Source organism: Papio anubis, chromosome 4, assembly GCF_008728515.1.
Source record: "Papio anubis isolate 15944 chromosome 4, Panubis1.0, whole genome shotgun sequence".
NCBI lineage: Eukaryota > Metazoa > Chordata > Mammalia > Primates > Cercopithecidae > Papio > Papio anubis.
In genome coordinates this window covers 112,096,088-112,112,750 of record NC_044979.1, presented here as the reverse complement: position 1 = coordinate 112,112,750, position 16,663 = coordinate 112,096,088, and the positions used below count along the sequence as shown (strand labels likewise).

At 37.9% G+C, this 16,663-nt stretch overlaps 1 long non-coding RNA gene across 1 annotated transcript; it reads left to right on the top strand.

The window, feature by feature from the left end:
* Nucleotides 1–1,505: 1,505 nt before the first annotated feature.
* LOC103882872 lies at nt 1,506–14,436 on the top strand. The gene is made up of 3 exons (XR_644827.4): nt 1,506–2,410; nt 2,684–2,901; nt 14,245–14,436. It is a non-coding gene; the product is annotated as an uncharacterized LOC103882872 (long non-coding RNA).
* Nucleotides 14,437–16,663: the final 2,227 nt, after the last annotated feature.

Genomic DNA, 16,663 nt, shown 5'->3' with positions numbered 1-16,663 from the left:
ATCTGTGTCTCTGCACTCACTTTGTCTGCACACTGCCCCTTTTCCACTTAGGGTGAGTCATGAGTTCACCTTTTCTTTCAATTCATTCTCATCTAACAGAAATTGTTGGAGATTCGGTGTGCAGGTTTCAGCCTTCCCAAGTGTCAGCACTGGAGCAGTTTTTTCTCTTATTTTTATACCTATCGGTCATTTTAATGGGGATCTGGAAGGAGAGGAATTAGACACTTGTGCTGACATCACATTCTTACCCAGAAGTCCTAGGTTGCTTTTCTAAAACAAAGGAAAATCAGAGGCAGAGAAAGGCAAGGAGTAAGGCGGGAGGGAGAGGGCCCAGGGGAGGGAAAGATCCATTTGTGAAGCGCCCCTCCGTAATTGTAGATAACTCCCTGCAAGTTTGTCTTCTAGTGTGAATTATTTTAAACAGTGTGCCATTTTCCTGGGTCTTAATAAATGAGGATTTGGTGGGAATGGAATTGGGGGTAGGAAGGAAAATTACTGTAAAATAGCAGACTTCTGTGGGGAGAAGAAATTTAAGTGTGATACTATAGTACGGGAATGGGCCTGCTCCGCCTAAGGACTTCCAGAATCTGCAGTCGAGATAACTGGTGTCCTGAGGAGCCAAAAGGGAGTGAAGAGCACCAAAAAGTAGAATAGGAGGAAAAGTCTAATTGATTTTGTCCTCTGTGGAATTTTGCCTACAAATCTGGTGACAGCAACTGCCTTCTTTGCAATCCCTGAATCAAAGGTTTACCTTGATGAATTGCACTGAGATATTTGGCTACACAAAAACCATTTCCACATAAAGTGTTTAATTTAGCTGGCTATTTCGAAAGTGAGTACTGAATAGTCACATGCTTTCAAAGTCATGCGTGGATTTGACAGAACACAACCACAGTTTTTTAGTGCCAGAGTTGGTATCACAAAACCCTTTGGAATATACTGAACTGTGCAGTGATAGTAACTGTATTAATATTCATCTGAAAGCAACAGCTCTCTCCTCTTCTCTGTCTTCAATGTGGCATATATTTGATATTCTCCAGGTACTCTTTGATTCTATACAGCACATCATAGTGAAGACATCCATACAGACATGGAAAATTCAGGGTTTTTCTGCAATTATTTTTGAATCACTGATAATCCTCACAAAATTGTCATTCAGTTCAACAATATTTCTTGTTATAACATTCATAAGATGAGTGTGTGTGTCTGGTGTGTCTGCATGTGTGTATGTGTGCGTAAGAAACGTTTCTCAAAACCAGGCTAATTGTAATTGGGAAATGCTTAAGGAAAAAAAGAAAGCTGATCAAGGAAATTTGGTGATGTTTAACAGCTGTTTTGTGGGTACGTATCTGTTATATTTTTTAGACCACAATTAAATGTGATTTTAATAGTCATTTGGTATTTAAATAATATACTATGATTGTCATATGGAATTTTAATTAAATGCACATTTTCTTCTAAAATATGAAGTGTTACCACTGCGAAAAGACCTTTTCTCTCTTAAGAACATATTTAAAAGTAATGTTCTTTGTGATTCAGTAAAGAAAAAACTATTTTACAGTATTATTTATTCTTCTACATTATTCCAGCATTCGATGAGTCTTGAGGGAATGAAAGGCAACAATTTTAAACTGAGTAAATGTTCCCCTAATCTCCTAATGAGGATAATGAAAACAGCACACAGAAGGATATGTTTAAGATAAAACACGCTTCAAGTGCATAGCATCTAAGAAGCAGCAGTGACTCCCATTCTGTCTCTATTCTGGGCATTTCCTGCATGCCATGTTTGTGAGGCAGTCTCATTTCATTTCTTTACCTTTGTTCTCATTTTCTTTAGGAAACTTTATATCTCATACTCTCTGCCCCTCCTCCAGCACGCAAAGGCTGAGAACTTAGATCTTAGTTAAAAGAGAGCTTGTATTAATCCATAAAACTTTGCAAATCACCATTCATTCTTTCCACAGACTTCGGGGAATTTCAGTGTTTTGGTGCTCACTCAAGTGGCATTTTTAATGACCTCTTTGCCTGCTATCATTTTATAGCATTGTTTTTAAAGCATTCTTTCTCTAGTGTTTTCCTTGTATGACCTCTGCTGCCTGTTCACTTATTCTGACCTGTGCTCTCCAAGTGTCTCCTTGTGACCACAAACTAGGACAGGCTCAGGAGGGAAGGATTGCTGTTCACGAGCCAAAACCCTCATACACTCAATGGTGTTTGGAAAATTAAAAACGAAAACCTAAAAATGTGCAGCCCTGCCCCTTCATTCCACCACAGCAGCTCTGGCAGCTGCTTTCTCTTTCTGTCTCTGTTTGCTTCTCATCTTCCTGAGAGTCCAGAAGCCTCCCCGTCAGAAGTATGTTAACAGCATTTCAGCCCATTTCACGGTGAAGGATAGTTTGTCATCTAAGTGGTGAGTACAAGACAACTTCTGGTTATTTTTTAAAGCCAATAGTTAGCATAATAAGGGGGAAATCATTGAACTTCTAGTTGTAATGAAAATGCCAACAAGTTTCTATCAAATATATTTAACCTTTAAAAGCCATCAGAAGGTCACCTCGGTTTCTAATATTACTGGTCACCATTTTCTAGTGATTAAAAAAAGTGTATTTTCTAAGGGTTGTGGGAATTGCATAAAATACAATTGATTGATTTTTTTTTTGTCCTCAAATTTTAACCCCTTTAGGGAGAAAGTACATAGACTGAAGAGAATTTGACAGAACGAAGGCTCGATCACATGCTGTGTACCAGACCCTGTGTAGGTGATCTCAGTGCAAACATCCAATCAGAATCGTGAATGACAGCAAAACCCTCTGCTGGAGCTGGGAGCAGAGAGGGAATTATGAGGGGGAGGCAACAGGAAATGTCGCCTGGTCAGGAAGGATTCCCTGAGCCTCAGGTCAGGTGAGAGAATGTCTCTTCCCTATGGCCTAAGGAGTTCGACACAGGCTGAGCTGAGAGAAAAACAAGCTGGTATATGTAAAGCAAGAAAGGTTTGCCCATTGAACCAGCAAATGGAGGGGGCATAGCAGATATCACAGGGTGGGGTAGGCAACCAAGGAGCAGAAAGCCAAGGAGACAAGGTCATGGAATCGAGTGCCAGAGCTCTCCAGAAGGGAAGCTAGAGCCCTTATGATGCCCTCCAGGCTACTGCTATGGCCACCAGGGCTGAGGACCAGGGCAGACATGGAGGGTAGGGTCTAGGAGGTAGTGGCGAGCACAGAAAGCTGGTTGGGAAGGTATCTCTGGACCTGCAAGGACCACAGAACCATATCTGGGACATGGGCAGATGGGCATAGAGTCAAAGGAGAGTGAAATAGATCCTGTATATTCCTCTACTGCTTAAATGGTTATAAAGGGGATGCTTTACAATATAAGTATGTCTATAAAGGGGATGAAAAGTGTGTGAAATAAAATATAATATGCCTTCCTTCTTAGCCCTTAGTGAACATTAACAATAAACTATAGAACTCTCATAACAGAGTTTCAGAATTCTTTTTAACACAGCCGACTAAATCACAAGCAACTGATAAGAGATGGCACCCAAGTTAAACCAATTTGCCATCTCTGCTTCCTCTGTTCTTTGACGTTTAGGAAAATAGCTCATGCATCCTTACCACTTCCAGTTAGTGGCTACCTGTGAGTGAGACAGTCACCCTGTGCTGAAGCATTTCCAAGACTCAAAACTCACTCCTTCCTAATTATCTTACTATAATTTATGCCTTGGGGTTGTTTACATCTCCTGTCTCTGTCTGCTGGAAATACTGTACAACCCTCTGCCATTGCATGGCTCTTCTTCAATCCACACCCAGTGGCAGCACTGGCAGTTTGAAATTAGCCAGGGTATAAATACTCTGAAATAGGGAAACACTATAAATCAGGGCTTTCTCCCCCACCTGACCCTCAAGAGAGCCAATTATTAAACATTTACCAATATATCACTGGAGACAGCAGCACTTTGAGGCATAGAAAAAGTTGAAGAAGTAGAAGCCAGACATTTGAAAAGATACTGTCTGAGGGGAGGAGTGCAGTAAGACTTTTGGAGAGGATTGGCATTTATATGCTCATCTCTGAGTGCTCTATGGGCACATCAGCATCATTTGCAGGGTCAGTGAAAGGGTAAATTGTCAATGCTTCCGAAAGCACCATTAATCTTATCAAATGAAGAAATAAATGCATCTCAAATGATGGATTTTTCTGTAAACTGTCATGGAGAACCCTTGAGGTGATTCTCACAGGAGATATGAATACAGTACAGGTGGCCAGGAAAGGAAAAAATCATATAAATCAACATGCAGGAACTACAAAAAAAAAAAGAGGAGTGGAGGTACTACGCTTGATATTAAAAAGAGGTCCGTGGAAGATTTCAAAAGTAAGTTTTTTAGAACAAATATTAACACAAATGAAAAAATCAAAGCCATTACATCCCTCTTTTTTATAAACAATGCTTAATAGGTTAGGACAGTGGATTTCAATTGTGTCTCCTATATAATTGGGAATCTAGATAAGATACTAAGAAAGGGATCAAGCTGACAGAAGACCGGTTTCCGCTACCCCTCACCAGGGCAGCTAATTTTTCTTGTTTCACATTTGGTTTTCCAATAAGATTCCATTTGAAGAAAGGCTACCTATGCTTTCAAAATGTGGGGGAAAATAATAAAAAGAATGATTGGTCTATCTCTTTAGTTGAAATATAAGTTTATAATCAGTCATTACAAGAATACCATCAAGCATTATCATTGAAAATACATTGAAGAATTTATTTTAAACATAATAATTCTGAATTACCTACCTATTCATGAAATCTTGAAAACTGTTATGCTTCATGTATAGATATTTGTAAGAGACATTAAAATACATAATCAGTTTAATAATTTTTTGCCATCTACTTATAATATTTGTTGACTTTTTTTTTTTTTTTTAGCAGAAATCAGGTGTGAAAGGTTGAACAAGCAGAATATGTAGGATCCTCTACAATTTGAGTCTATGGGTTCGGTTGAGGGTGATATGATTGGACTAGCATTCTGAAAATGCACCCTGATTTAAAGTGGAGAACGTGGAAATTTGAAAAAGCTGTGAGTGGACATAGGAAGATTAGTTAGGAGACTATTAAAATGGTCCGGATTTATTATGGTGGTGAGGTAGAGATGTATAAAAGTGGATAAAAGAGATGCCTGGGAAGTAACATGAACAAGTAGTTAAAAAAGAGGGAAGTTTAAAGAATGGTTCTTGGGTTTCTACACTATGCAACTGAGTGATGGATTGATTTTTGCAGTTGAGATAGGGAATTCTGAAAGATGGTGAGTGGAAAAGAGGTAGATAATGAATCCAAACGGAATGTACTGTTGTTGAGATATCTTTGAGGTATCCAAAGAAGATTTCAGGTAAGCAATTGGGTAGTATGCCTCCAGAGCTCAGAACGAGATATGATTATCATGGCATATTCATATTTACATACCATAATTCACCCATTTAAAGTGTACCATTTAATGGTTTGACAGACTTGTGCAACCATTATCACAGTCAATTTTAAAACATTTTCATTACCACAAAAAGAAACCTTTTACCTATTAACAATTGCCCTTTACCTATTAAGCAATTTATCCTGCACCCTATCCCTAGGTATTAGTAATCTACCTTCTATTTCTATGGATGTGCATATTCTGAACCTTTCATATAAATAGAATAATATATTATGTGGCCTTTTGTGTCTGCCTTTTTTTACTCAGCATGTTTTCAAGAGTCATCCATGTTGTAGCATACTTCCTTCTTTGTTATAACTGAATAATATTCCATTGGAACATTAGATATACTAGATCTACCATATTGTGTTTATCCATTCATTAGGAGATAGATATTTGAGTTGTTTCCACTTTGGGGCCATTACAAATAAGCTGATATAAGCATTCATGAACAAGTTTTTGTGTGTACATATGTATTTATTTCTCTTCATGATATAGTTAGGACTGCACTTTCCAGGTTAATGGCAAGTCCATTTTAGCATTTCAAGAAACTGCCAAACTACTCCATAGCAGTTAAACCATTTTACTTATCACTAACTGTGTGTAAAGGTTCCAATTTTACTACATCCATGCCAACACATGTTATTGTCCGTTTAAAAAAGTATAGCTACACTAGTGAGTGTGAAGTGCTATCTCATTGTGGTTTTTCATTTGCATTTTCCTAATGATTAAATATGTTAAACATATTTTCATGTTCTTATTGGCCAATTGCATGGAGAAATCTCCATTCAATTTTTTCCCATTTTTAAATTGAATTATTTGTATTTTTATTGTAAACATTCTTTACATAGTCTGAATACATGCCCCTTTTTCAGATATATAATTTACAAATATGTTTTCTCATTCTCTGTGTTCTTTTCACCGTGATAGTGCCCATTGATGCGCAACATTTTTTAGTTTTGATGAAGTAAAATTTTTTTTTCTTTGGTTGTTTTGCTTTTGGAATCATATCCAGAAAAAAAAAATTGCATAATCCAAGGTCACAGAGATTCACACCTGTGTTTTCTTAAGAATTTTATAGTTTTTGTTCTTTTTTTAATTAATTTTTTTAATTTTGAATTAATTTTTATATATGATGTGCAGTAACAATTTAATTTTTTTTTTTTTTTTTTTTTTTTGCATATGACTATCCAGTTGCCCAGCACTATTTGTTGAAAGGACTGTTGGACAGTTTTTTTCCCCATTAAATTATGTTAGTACCCTTAAAGTAAACCAATTGACCATAAATATAAGATCGTTGTTTCTTTATTCTTAATCCTATTTCATTGTTCTATAAAGCTATTCTTATGCCAGGACCACACTCTCCTCTTATGAAGCTATCATGGCTTAGTAGTAAAATTTGAAAACAGGAAGTGTGCATCTTCTGTGTTCCTTTTAAAGACTGTTTTAACTATCCTGGGTTCCCTACATTTCTCTATGAAGTTTGAAATCAGCTATTAATGTCTGCAAAAAAAGGCAACTGGATTTTTATAGGGAATTCATTGACTTTGCATATAAATCTGGGAAATATTACCATCTTAACAATATTAAATATTCCATGAACATGAAATGCCTTTCTATTAGGTGTTATTTAATTTCTTTCAACAATGTTTTATAGTTTACAGTGTGCAAGCCTGCATTTCTTTTGTTAAATTAATTACTAATTATTTTATCCTTTTTGATGCTATTTTTAATGCATTTTTAAATTGTATTTTGGATTGTCCATTGATAGTGTATAGAAATATAATTTATTTCAACATTTAGATCTTGTATCCTGCAACATTGCTGAGCTTATTTATTAACTAGCTCTAATAGTTGTGTAATGGATTCCTTAGGAATTTCTTTATAAAAAGATAACATAGTCTGAAAATGGAAGCATTTTTACTACTTCGTTTCCGTCTGAATGCATTTTTTTCTTTGCTTAATTACCTTGGCTAGAAATTCCAGTACAACATTGAGTGAAAATGATAAGAGCAGATATCCTTGTCATTTTCCTCCCCTTCATTTTGAAGGATAGTTTTGCTGCATATAGAATTCTTAGTTAGCAGTCTTTTTCTTTCAACACTAAATACATCATTCCATTGCTTCTGGCCTCCATGATTTTTGGTAAGAAATCAACTATTAATTTTATTAAGGCTTCCTTGTACATAATGCTTTTCTCTTGCTGCTTTTAAGATTCTTTCTTTGTCTCTTGCCTTTGACAGTTTATGATGTGTCTGGCTGCAGATCTCTGATTTAGTCCTACCTGGAGTTAAATGAAATTCTTGGCTATGTAGATTAATGTTTTTCATCAAATTTAGTAAGATTGGGGCCATTATTGCTTTACTTATTATTTTTGCCCCTTTTCCTATACCCGCTCCTTTTGGGACTCACATTGTGCATATATTGGGACTCTTTATAGTGTCCTGCAGCCCTCTGGGTTTTTTTTCCTTCATTCTTTTGTTTTTCTTCAGACAGCATCAGGTCAATACCTGTTTTCAGATTTGCTGATTCTTTTCTCCATCTGTTCAAATATACTGTTGAGACCCTCTAGTGAATTTTTTATTTTCATTATTTTACCTTTCAACCGCAGATTATTTTTAATTCTTTTTTTATCATTTCTAAATTTTATTGATATTCTCTATGTGGTGAGACATCATTCTTATACTTTCCTTTCATTCTTTAGATATGGTTAACTTTAGTTCTTTGAACATATTTTAAATAACTGATTTAAAGTCCTTGTTGGCCAGGTACAGTGTAATTCCAGCACTTTGGGGGTCCAAGGCAGGAGGATTGCTTGAGGCCATCAGTTCATGACAGGCCTGGGAAATATAGCAAGACCTCATCTCTACCAAAAAAAAATTTTTTAATTAAAAAATTAGCCAGACATGGTGGTGTGTGTTTATACTCCCAGGAGTCTGAGGCTGCAGTGAACCATGATTGCACCACTGTACTCCAGCCTGGGTGACAAAGTGAGACCCAGTCTCTAAAAAATAAAAAATAAATAAATAATAAGGTCTTTGTCAAGTAAGCCCAATGTCTAGGATTCCTTGAGGAATTAATTGGTTGTATCGACTGTTTTTGTTTTCTTGTATATGAGCCATATTTTTTCTTTCCATTTCACAATTTTTGTTGGAAAAATTGGACATTTTAAATCAGAAAATCAGATCTTTCTTCCTCTCCAGGGTTTGTTGCTGTCTGTATTGCTGTTTATTGTTGTTGGTTTTGCTCTCCTGTTTTCTGGTAAATTCCCTGAACTAATTCTGTAAATTCTGCATTCTTTCTCAGTATGCCACTGAAATCTCTGCTTGGTTGGTTTAGTGGTTAGATAGTCATTGGAAAGAGGATTTTCCTAAATGCCTGGAACTAATAAGTCTCCCAGTCTTTGTCAAGGACCTCTGTATGTATGTTGGAGTAAGCCTTCACTACTTAGCTAGGCAGTTTAGAATTGTGCCTTAGCTTTCACTTCCTGCTTGGCAGAACCTGAAGGTTAGCCAGAGGTCAGAACTTAGAGTTTTTTCAGATATTTTCAGAGAATGCACACAGCCCTACACATGCATGTGACTTTCTAAATTCCCAAGAATATGTCACAACTTTTTAAAACCTCATGTAGAATTCACTACCCAGTCTTTCCCTTTAAATTTTCTGAATAGCTTGTTGTTTACCCCAGATATCTCCACCTCAGGTGGCTCTGATGATAAACAATCGCTATTAATTGTTTTCAACAAATGCCCCCATAGAAAAGGTTATTCTAGTGGGTGAGCTCTAAGTCAGGTCAAGAGAAGACAAGCTGTAAAAGTGGGGTTTCCAGGGAACTATCATACAGGTTAAATAACGATACTGCTCTGAAATGGAGCTTTGAAAGATCCCTAACACTTTTCTGACCACTCCAGTATCTACTAGACTGCTGGTTTTCCAGTGGTTTTATGTTTGTTTGTTTGTTTGTTTGCTTGCTTGCTTGCTTGCTTGCTTGCTTTGAGATGGAGTCTTGCTCTGTTGTCAGGCTGGAGTGCAGTGCTCAATCTCAGTTTACTGCAACCTCTGACTTCCTGGCTCGAGTGATTCTCCTTCTTCAGCCTCCAGAGTAGCTGGGATTACAAGCATACACCACCACACCCAGTGAATTTTTTAATTTTTAGTAGAGACGAGATTTCTCCATGTTGACCAGATGATCTCAAACTCCTGACCTTGTGATCTGCCTGCCTTAGCCTCCCAAAGTGCTGGGATTACAGGTGTGAGCCACTGCACCCAGCCCCAGTGTTTTGAAAAAGTTAATTTTGACCATTTTTTCCCAGTGATCTCATTGCCTTTATGGAAAAGAGGCTTTTCAGATGTTTTTCTTCCACCATTTTTCATGACAACCACAAGGTCATTCTTAAATCATGAAGTCCTTTGGGCATATTTGCTCTAAAAATAGAATATTTTGGCTGGGCACGATGACTCACAACTGTAATCCCAGCACTTTGGGAGGCTGAGGCTGGCGAATCATGAGGTCAAGAGTTTGAGACCAGCCTGACCAACATGGTGAAACTCCATCTCTACTGAAAATACAAAAATTAGCCTGACATGGGGGTGTACATCTGTAATCCCAGCTACTCAGGAGGCTGAGGCAAGAGAATCGCTTGAACCTGGGAGGCAAAGGTTGCAGTGAACTGAGATTGCGCCATTGTACTCCAGCCTGAGCACCAGATGGAGACTCCATCTCAAAAAGCAAACAAACAAACAAACAAAAAACAATATTTTTTCACAGACTTGTGAAACATTGCTCTTTGAGCCTGGGCATGGTGGCTCATGCCTGTAATCCTTGCACTTTGGGAGGCCAAGGCAGGTGAATCACTTGAGGCCAGGATTTCGAGACCAGCCTGGCAGACATGATGAAACTCTGTCTCTACTAAAAATGCGAGGGAAAAAAAAAAAAGTAGCCAGGCATTGTGGTGGGTGCCTGTAATCCCAGCTACTCAGGAAGCTGAGGCATGATAATCACTTGAACCCGAGAGGCAGAGGTGGCACGGAGCCAAGACTGCACCACTGCACTCCAGCCTAGGTGAGAGAGTGAGACTCCACCTCAAAAGAAAAAAAAAGAAGGAAGGAAGGAAGGAAGGAAGGAAGGAAGGAAGGAAGGAAGGAAGGAAGGAAGGGAGGGAGGGAGGGAAGGAAGAGGAGGAAAGAGAGAGAAAGAGAGAAAGAAAGAAAAAGAAAGAATAAAGAAAGAAGAGAGAAAGAAAGAAAGAAAAAGAAAGAAAAAGAAAGAAAGAAAGAGAAAAGAAAGAAAGAAAAAGAAAAGAAAGAAAGAAAGGAAGGAAGGAAGGAAGGTGGGTGGGAGGGAGGGAGGGAAAGAAGGAAGGAAGGAAGGAAGGAAGGAAGGAAGGAAGGAAGGAAGGAAGGAAGGAAGGAAAGAAGGAAGGAAGGAGAAAGATTTCTCTTTGATTATATGTAGCACACTATTATGTTTGTTGAATACCTGAAAACTTAAATGCCTTTTAATGGACTTTATATTGGCAGGTCTTCCTGTGGTCCCCTTTGGGTTTAGAGAGCACATTTCTATGTTGATAATCTTAAAATGGACCTGATTCATTATGACTTCTCAAATATTTTGTGAGATTAATAGTAATAAGTAAGAATCTAATTTCAATATTAATTTGTTATTCAGAAATTATAAATACCAAATGTAAAAGGAGAAGAGAATCGGATAATAGAGATGTTAATTATAATTAATTAATAGTTGTGCCCTTTGTAGATAAGCTTGATCCAGATTATTTTATTTGCCACATCTAAGGTCCAGGATCCAGTGGACTTTTGTTGTCATCTTTGTTTTCTTTATAACGTAAAATCTGCTATGTAAAATGTAGAATTTGATCTTGACTTTTAATCAGGTTTTTCACTTAATAACACTAATACTGGTTTGATTAATTAATTGATTTGTTGGCATTATTTTACCCTCACAAAACTTCTCTGGGATGATTTTACTTTCATTCTGTGAAAGCATATTTTACTCTTTTTTCTGTGTTGAACACGAATTAGTAAGATGCACTTGTAAAATGGTAATTTTAAAATATAATATTAAGTTTGCTATGAAAATCTCATATATAGAACATTATAGCTTTCTTTAAAAAGAGGATATATGAAACACCTACTTTAAAGCCTTCCTACCTAAAAGGTCAATCTTTCTAGGGCTTGAATTTCTCATTCATTTGGTAGCTTAGAGTCCCAGGGTTAAGGCATGGTGATGCATGGAGAGAGAACCCCACTCTGGGAAGAGAAGAGCAACAGCATATCCTGTCTCCCTCAGGCCAGGCCTTGTGCCAGGTTATCTCACTAATCCTCACAAGTACACAGCCTAGGTTGGTATTCTTAATACTGTTTTCAAATAAGGACACTATTGCTCAAAAAGTTGTATAAACTTGGAAAAGTTCAGTAAATGGTGGATGTAAGATAAGAACCAGGATTTTTTGACTTCATAGTCTTCAAAAACATCACATGTATTTCAACATTAATCTGCAAAAACCAATGAAGAAGGTAAAGAAGTGTCTACACTTGTTGAGGCCCCGTTATGCCACATATTAGACAATATTTGACGTTATGTCAGTCCATCTTATGGACAACATTGTGAGGAATAAGAAATATAAAGAAGTTAAGTAATTTGATAAAATCACCCTTCTAGCAAATGCCTGGCACATAGAAGATGATTAATATCTATTTATTAAGGAGATAAATGAAAGTAGGAGAGGCTGATTTTAGTTCAATGAACTGCCCGCCTGTACCTCCCTAGATTTCCTTAGACAACCTTTTTTTTTTTTCTTTTGGCCTACTCAAGATCCTGAAAAAATTAGATCCTTGCTTTTGTATGGAAAGGAGATCGGGGAAAAAAATGGATATTGCAGAGCCAAGAGCAATAAGCAGGATAAGAGCTTGAAAAACCCTATGAGGCAAAGATAGGGTCTGTGTCAGGCAAAGCCCATGCTTTCCACCTATATCTACAGCCTCCAAAAAATCACCATTTTCTTAGTCCTAAATTTGGCTGGTGGTTTTGCAACAATCTTTTCTACTTTCAAGACCTCAAAAGATTAAAGATTCCGGAGAAGGTGGGGAGAGAACTTCAAAAGTTCACCTCACAACTCTTTTGGATCGAAGGAATTTTATTTTCCTGGCACTGAAGAACTGAGAGATAAATAAAACGGCACAATATTTTATAGGGTTCCTCACGGATGGGCTATTCTTTAAATGCTGAGGAAGGAAACAAATAATGCACACAAACTGTTTAATTAAACTGTGCCTAAAACCTGTGCTCCGCTGTATTAGAGGCACCTTCTCAGACTTGTAAACGAGTGAGCAAAAGTCAATAAAGAAGGACACTTCTACAAATGTTTCAACAATTACCTAATTACCAATTACCAGATGCCTCCGACGCCATCCCCTAATCTCCAGGACATAAATGGTGAATGAAAAAGCAGTCACTTTATTTACCTCCAAGATCAATCTGAAGGACAAGTTTAGCACTTTAAACAACTGGTTTTGAAGAAGTGGTGACTTTCAGTAAGTAACAATATAGGATAGCATGGTGAAGAAGGGAGAGAAACCAACCCAGGATCAGAGTCAAAGCTCTTCAAAGCTGGTCCTTATCTACTTCCCTGGCCTGTTCGCTACCACCTGGGGTGTACACTTTTTCTATCTTCTGTGGTTTCCAAGCCAGGGACAGCAGTCACGAAACACTGCCTGTCTTTGCACACAAAGTTCCCTCTGGAATTTGAGGATGTGACTTTCTTCCAACGATCTATTCTAGTTTGTGCTCCCTTCCTCCCTTCCATGAGCCCTCTGCTCCCCAAACTATAAAAATGCCTTGTCCCTCCTAGCCTGGGTCTTTGTAGATGAGGCTCTCCATTCCTTTCAGCCTCTTTATTCTGGCCTTATCCCAGAATAAGAACCTAAGACACTTTCTCCCGAGAAGTCTTACCAAATAAGTCCTACTCGCTTGCCTTAAACCCTTAACCTCTGAGGACACGGGGCATTTTCTGTTTCGTCCATACAGTTTCCTCTAACCATTTTAATTCAACTTGCATGCTTCCTTACTATAGGTTTTAGGTACAGATTTAACACCCTGTCGACTCTTCTATTGCCTCTTTCCAGGGTCTTATGTTAACTTTCTGGGTTTTAAGAACCCACTGTTTGTCATTCTGAGCCCATGTTTCTTTGTATAAGAATTAATTATGAGAAATGACTGATAAAATCACTCATTTTTGAATGATGCAATGATAATTTATATCATGGTCGAAATGTGTAAGCTCACATTCTATTCCAGGCTGCAATGATCTGGTTCTTCTTAGCATATTTTCTTGTGTAATTAATTTTATTTATTAGGCATATGTTGGTAAGTTATGTTTAAAAGTAAAGGATTAAAACTTACAATAAAGTCCAGAACTAATAGCTATACCAAGAACAGGTATACTGTTCTATACCAAGAACAGCTATACCAAGAACAGGTAACAGCTATACCAAGAAACCATTCTGCGTTATACCTGCAATAGACGCTAGGGAAGTAAAGGAATGTAACACTTTGACAAAACTAGAAATGCATCCATCTGTACTAGCTGGAGTTTTAGGGGAATCCAATAGAAAATACTTGTTGTGGACTGAATTGTGTCCTCCCCAAATTTGTCAAACTCCTAACCCTCAGTACCTTAGAATGTGACTGCTTCTGGAGACAAGGCCTTTAAAGAGGTAATTAAATTAAAATAAGGTCATTAGGGTGACCCTTAACCCATTGTGGCAGGTGACTTAAAAGAAGAAGAGATTAAGACACAGACAGACACAGAGGAAAGATGACATGAAGACTGGGGAAGATGACGCCATCTACAAGCGAAGGAGAGAGGCCTCAGGATAGACCAACCTTGCAGACACCTTAATCTCAGATTTCCAGCCTCCAGACTTGTAAGAAAATAAATTTCTGTCATTTAAGCGATCAGTCTGTGGTGCTTTTTGTTATGGCCACTCTGGCAAACTAATACAGTACTCCTTCTCTTCCTTCAAGTTCAATCAAGTGGAAGACAGAAATAGGAGTCAGTCATATCAAGAGGAAAGCACTATGTCTATGAGATAACTGGTTGATGTTCATGCCTTTAGTTCTATGGTTCAATGAGCTAGCTAATACCTCCTTTCTAAATTAGACAAACTTTCCCACTCAGTTACTCATAGAGTCAGATAACCTCAGGCCAGAGTCAGGTCCCTTACTATGTGGCAGAGAACAGACCAGAATGTGTTCCTGGAGATACGAAAGAGAAGGATGTTGTTGAGCTCACTTTCTTCTAGCACATTTACCATTGACATGGGACTGAGGGGTATAGAGAGAGGCCAGGAGTGTTACTAACAGAAGTCACTAAGAATGGAAACTCTGTTCTTAGTGGGGGATAAGTGCCAACCATCACTATCCGCAGAGCTTTTGTTCTCTTAAGTCATTTGACGTCACCTCAGTGACTGTGGTCACCCAGGCATATGCCTCTTCGTCTTAGAAGAGGAAAAGAGCAATCTAACTTCCCAGTGCTGATTTTTATCTGCATATGAACTCATTCCCATAAGTTCTATAGAAGATCATCAGGGTTATCTGGAGAAAGGAAAGAGATTCAGTCTCACCCGAGGCCAGTTGATGTCTATGGTTCAGAACGGAAAGTCAGGAAGTTAATTGTGGAATTGTGCTCAGCATATCTGAAGCGGGTAGGGAGAGTGAATTCTTCCTTTCTATGCTACTCTCTCAGTGAAGGGCAGCTGAGATATTTTTGCTTTCTTACATAACTCAGAACATTGTATCAATGGCATCCCACAAGCTTAAGGTGTCTGTCTTTCCCACCCGCTGATTCCAAGACTATTAATGCTCATTCAATTTACAGTTTTCTATTGTTGGTCCTGAGTGCAGGCTCTATCCAGTGATTTCATTTCCTCTACTCTGGAGTTACTTAGGTTCACAAAGCCTACTTTCTGGGATAATTTTGCACCGGTCCCTACATTTGTTTCATGGGATCAATTGCCTCAGCAGGTTCTTAAACTGAAGGTGCTATGGGCATTTCTGAAGCCTGCCCTTCTGAAGGCCTAGTGTTGACCACTACATATGTCTGCCACATGTACCTCAGTTTTTGATATTACGGTAATGAAGTAACATATATTTCTGTTACTCTTTTTATGCAGTAGAGTCTTGTGTGTTCAATGTGAATTTCTCCAATTCTTTAGAAGGAACTTTATTCGAGCAACTAAGTTTGTTGCTGTCTTTTTTTCTCTAGCATACCTCTAGTTAGCATGTTTGATGGATCTGAGTGGTTTTTAAAAATCTCACTGATTTTTCTCCCTTTGCTATCAGACTGAGGCAGTGAGTTTTTGCTTGCTTATCTGTTTGTTTTTAAATATGCTGTTTTGTTGTTGTTGTTGTTGTTTAGATTCAGGAGGTACATGTGCATGTTTGTTGCACTGATGCTGAGGTTTGGGCTTTAATTGAACCCATCTCCCAAATAGTGAACATAGTACACAGTAGATAGTTCTTCAAGCTTTGCCATCTCTCTCCCTCTTTTGGAGTCCCCAGTGTTTATCGTATCCATCATTATGTCCCTGTGTACCCAATATTTATCTCCAAATTACAAGTGAGAACATGCAGTATTTTGTTTTCTGTTACTGTGTTAATTCACTTAAGATAGTGGCCTCCAGCTGTGTCCATCTTGCTGCAAAGGATATTATTTTGTACTTTTTTTATTATTACATAGTATTCCACAGTGTTTATGTACTAAATTGTATAAATTTTCTTTATCCAATCTACTGTTGATGGGTACCAAGGTGGATTCCATTCCTTTGCTATATGAATAGTGCTGTGATAAACATGTGAGTGCATTTGTCTTTTTGGTAGAATGATTTATTTTCCTTTGGGTATATACCCAGTAATGGAATTGCAGGTTGAATGATAATTCTATTTTTAATTCTTCAAGAAACCTCTGAAGTGCTTCCACAGGAGCTGAACAAACGTTTGCCTGAGAGCTAAGACTAAAGATAAGCCCTGCCCACAAACACAGAATTAGAAGTTGAAGCTTGAGGGGAGATGGTGATTAGGGAAAAAAAAAAATTTAGAAAGTCATATAGGAAGCCTTTCTTTTTTTTTTTTTTTTTTTTGAGACAGAGTCTTGCTCTGTCGCCTAGGCTGGGGTGCAGTGGCCGGA